This window comes from Peromyscus leucopus, unplaced genomic scaffold (assembly GCF_004664715.2).
Source record: "Peromyscus leucopus breed LL Stock unplaced genomic scaffold, UCI_PerLeu_2.1 scaffold_1294, whole genome shotgun sequence".
Lineage (NCBI taxonomy): Eukaryota > Metazoa > Chordata > Mammalia > Rodentia > Cricetidae > Peromyscus > Peromyscus leucopus.
In genome coordinates, this window is record NW_023504440.1 from 4,439 (window position 1) to 8,967 (window position 4,529).

A 4,529-nucleotide genomic window follows, 5' to 3' on the forward strand; every position below is an offset into this window, starting at 1 on the left:
TACTGAGTGAGTTCCAGGACAGGCTCCAAAGCTATGCAGAGAAACCCTGTTGGGAAAAACAAAAACAAAACAAAACAAAACAAAACAAAATTTTAGAGTTTCTAAAAGGAAGGCCTCAGTGACCACTTACCCGTGGAGAAGGAAATTAAAATTGTATCAAAGTGCCCTGCTCCACCAGCTCCACACAAGGCTTGGCAATTGGGAAAGGAAGGTCCTGGGCCTCAGGAGCCCTGACCAGAAGGAAGCAAGTTTCCCCCTGAAGATGATGGTTCCAGTGACCTGGACTTGGAACAACTCATGGAAGACACTGGAGAGGCAGAGGAGAGAGGGAGTCGCAGCAGAGGGATGGCTCAGAGGAGTTCCTGGCGGGCCTCTTTGAGGAGTAGTGTGCTCTGGTCCTTCTACTGCTGACTGCCTCTCAGTGATCCTGAGCAGATGTTGAATGTCGGGGTTGGTGACCTGCTCCATGCTTCAGGTCAGAGCTGTGCATCCTGGGTAATAAAGCAGGTCTCTGGGTCCACTGCTTAGGCTGTGCTTCCTTTCAAGTTGCTATGGCAACCTGCCTTCTCTGGAGGGTGTAGGAGGCTGGGGAAAGCAGCAGGACCCAGGTTTGGGGAACCTTCAGAAAAGCATCTCTGTGATCTTGACTCTCCTACTTCCTGGGGGTGACATGGCCTTAGGAAAGCATTGTGACCATCTGGTGTTTAGTTCCCTGTCTCACACCATCTATCTAGGGTTGCTGCTGATGTCCAGTGTGGTGGTCCATGGGAACCAGTCACTGTGTGGTGGTTATTAGCCTCTCAGATGTGGGTGTACATCGTGTAGACAGGCTGCCAGCATTTTGGGATCCCCTGCCTTGGGCAGCTAGAAAAAAGTGATAGAGGAGGGAATCTTAGAGGGCCAGAAGTTAAGGGTCACATGAGTGACTCTTAATTAGAATCATTTAGGCAAATTCTGTAGATTGTTTTATTTTTGTGAGAAAGATCTAGGAAGTTAGAAAAGGGACCTGGATTTTCTCATTTTCTCTGAGCTCAAACGCCCTGACGTGTGGATTTCTGTCTCTGGCCATGGGTATCAGTGACCCATGAGTTGTTGTCTCTGGCTGTGGGTATCAGTGGAAGCTGGGAGTCTTCCCACTAGAAGCACAGGTGACTCTGAGATTGTCACCCAGACCCACTCATTTGGCTTTTACGATGGAGTACACAGTCTCTTCCTGGGGGTTCCCATGGACGGGCTGGCAGGGTGGTGTTCCTGGGGAGGCTGGGCTTGAGCGGGCAATGGAGGCGTACACGATGTTGTTATCCTGCGGGGACAAGAGGTTGGATGGCAGCAGTGCAGCTGTGGCCACCATAAAGCAGCAGCTGCAGCCTGAGTGTCCTGCCACACCTGCAGCAGCTGCAGCCTGAGTGTCCTGCCACACCTGCAGCAGCTGCAGCCTGAGTGTCCTGCCACACCTGCAGCAGCTGCAGCCTGAGTGTCCTGCACACCTGCAGCAGCTGCAGCCTGAGTGTCCTGCCACACCTGCAGCAGCTGCAGCCTGAGTGTCCTGCCACACCTGCAGCAGCTGCAGCCTGAGTGTCCTGCCACACCTGCAGCAGCTGCAGCCTGAGTGTCCTGCCACACCTGCAGCAGCTGCAGCCTGAGTGTCCTGCCCATACCTGCAGCCTGCATCCTTCTGCCTGCTTCTTCAACATCCCTTTAACTTCCCTCAGGCCTGAGTCTGAGTGGCTTACCTTGGGGTTCTCTTTGGGGTCCATATATTGTCCTAGAGAAAAAGGAACACAGAGTGCTGAGGTCAAGCCATGACAGGGAGGGAGACAGATGGCTGGAAATCCAACAGTGAGGTGAGGACCTTGGTTATATGGGAGGGACAGGGTGAAGGAGGGAAGGGAGAAAATACAGAGGGATGCTCATGTAAGTGTGGTGTCTTGGGAGAAGAAGGCAGAGCCAGGTGGGGAAACAGGAAGCTGGCAGAATTTACCTTCAGGTTCAACATTCTCAGTGTTTTCAATGAGGTCCCTGCACAGGAACAAATGGACAACATATCAGAATCTGGACAGGAAAGGGTTAAGACATCAGGTGCTGGCTGCAGAGATGGCTCAGTTAGGTAAGTAAGTGTCACATAAACAGGAAGTCCTGATTGCAGACCCAGGACCCACAGGATGCTGGATGCTGGAGAAGCAGAGACAGGCAGATACATCCCTGGAGTTCACTGGCCTGGACTAACAGAAGAGCTCTAGATTCAGGGACAGACCCTGTCTCAAAAGATAGAGTGGAGGGCTGGAGAGACGGTTCAGCTGGCAAAGTGCCCACTTCACAAACACGAAGACCAGATTTAGATCCCCCAGGACCCATGTGAAAAAAGCTGAACACGATGTGCCTGGAGAGTGGGGATGGAGAGAGGAGGATCCCTTGGGCTCATTGTCTGGGCAGCCTGGCCCAACTGATGAACTCAGGTTAGTGAGAGACCCTGCCTCAAAATAAATATTAAATAAAGGTGGGAGAACCTGAGGGAGTTACAACATAGAACTCTGGCTTCCACACACATGCACAAGTACACACACACACACACACACACACACACACACACACACACACACACACACGGGCACATGTGGATGTGCACCTGCACATGCACACACACAGGAACAGTAACAACACACACAGAACTGCGCATGGTGGGCATGCTTGTAATCTCAGTGCTCAGGAGGTGGAGACAGGGGACTCCTGATGTTCACTGGCCAACCAACCTGGTCCAACTGGTGAGTTCCAGCCCAGTGGGAGACCCTGTCTCTACTAAACCAAACAAAACACACCAAACAATAACAACAACAACAACCACGAAAACCCAAAATCCAAGGTGAAATTTCGTAGTGCATAAGGCCAGGCCATCAAGACAGACAACCTGAGTTTCATCCCAAGGATCCACAAGGTGGAAGGAAAGAGAAAGCTCTCAGAAGTTGTCCTGTGATCGCCACATGTGGGCCATGTCAAGTCATACTCACACACATGGATACACATGCATGCAAACATACAAAATGCAATAAACATAATTATTTAAAAGAGTGGATGGCACTGGAGAACACACACACACACACACACACACACACACACACACACACACACACACACACCAGGAGCTGGTTCCTCTGAATGGTCTCTGCCATCCTCAGTGACTCTAGATGAGTATGACTGAGTTCATTCTCAGAATAGATCTTCTCTGGAAGAGAATGAGAGGCCATTGGGAAGGTTGCCTGGCCGATGTCTCTCAGTACTAGCTGAAGGGGAGTCATTCTAGGAAATTGGCTTGCCCTGGGCAGGAAAAGAGGCTAGAAATGCGAAGAACCAAGTCTATCCTCTCTCACTACTCTGAAAACTAGAAGACAAGAAAGTTTCAGATCTCCTGGTAGGTGCTCAGGCTGGGTTCGGTAAGAAAGGACCTGAGATGGGACTGGAGGAAGGGCATCTGGCCAAAGAAGCCACAGGGAGAGCAGAGATGGAGAAAGCTGGGATGCAGTGTGGCTAGTGGATGCTTGAGTTATCTGCACAAGGCCCTGGATTCCATCCCAGCACCTCATAAACTGGGTGTGGTTCGATGCCTGTCCTTCCAACAGTTGGGAGGTGGAGGCAAAAGATCAGAAATTCAAATTCAATTTTGGCTTTTTAGTGAGTTGGAGGCCAGCCTGGTCTAAATGAGACCATTTCTCAGAAAAAAAGAGGTTGGAGAAGGAAGGGTCAGAGCAGGCCATGTACAGTAGGAAAAGAAGAGGCAGGAGAGAAGGGTGGAGAGGTTGGGAGGTGGGGAGAAAAGGATAAGAGTTGTGGAAGATCTGGAACAAAGGATTCTGGGGCAGCGGGGCTCACTGACCATAGAGAAAGACAGAGAGAAGAAAGGGAAGGATGGGAGAGCTGTGGAATCCAGGCGGATGTTCAAGGCTGAGAGGAAACAGAGACAGAGAGGGCAGCCCAGGAAATGGAAGGAGAGAGGGAGGAAGACTGAGGCCTAAAGTGGGTGTTTTCTGGGAAGGAGACTCCTGAGATCCTCTGTACTCCTTGTCAGCTTGTGAATCTGGTGCCTGAGGAGCCTGAGGTAATAGAGGACAAGGAGGAAGCAGACAGGAAGAGTCAGTGGTTAGGGAGATGTGAAGGCCTGTGTGTGGTTCTCTTTTTTTATGTTATTTGAAGGGGCTGGAGAGATGGCTCAGTGGTTAAGAGCGCTGGCTGCTCTTGCAGAGGACCCGGATGGCGCTCACCTGGCTGGGGTTTCGGCTTTAGTCCTCTGTCCTGTGGGGAAGAAACAGTGTCAGTGTGACATCAGTGCTGATCCTCCACCATCCCTCTCAGCTGTCCTCTGTGTGCAGACCACCTTCAGAGGACAGGGGAGCAGAGAACCTGCCCCAGGCAGTCAGAGAGGAGCCTGAGCTCCCTCTGCTGGGCTGTGTCCTACACAGCAACCTCCCCAGATCTCTGCTAGGTCCATGTCCACCCCTGTCTCCTCTGCTTCCTTCACCAACCTTGAGTTCCCTCAC

At 51.5% G+C, this 4,529-nt stretch overlaps 1 long non-coding RNA gene across 1 annotated transcript; it reads right to left on the bottom strand.

Moving 5' to 3' along the window:
* Positions 1 to 942: 942 nt before the first annotated feature.
* On the bottom strand, positions 943 to 4,523 carry LOC114687972. Its single transcript, XR_005090543.1, has 4 exons — positions 4,254 to 4,523; positions 1,982 to 2,019; positions 1,734 to 1,765; positions 943 to 1,303 (listed from the first exon to the last, which is right to left on the bottom strand). It is a non-coding gene; the product is annotated as an uncharacterized LOC114687972 (long non-coding RNA).
* Positions 4,524 to 4,529: the final 6 nt, after the last annotated feature.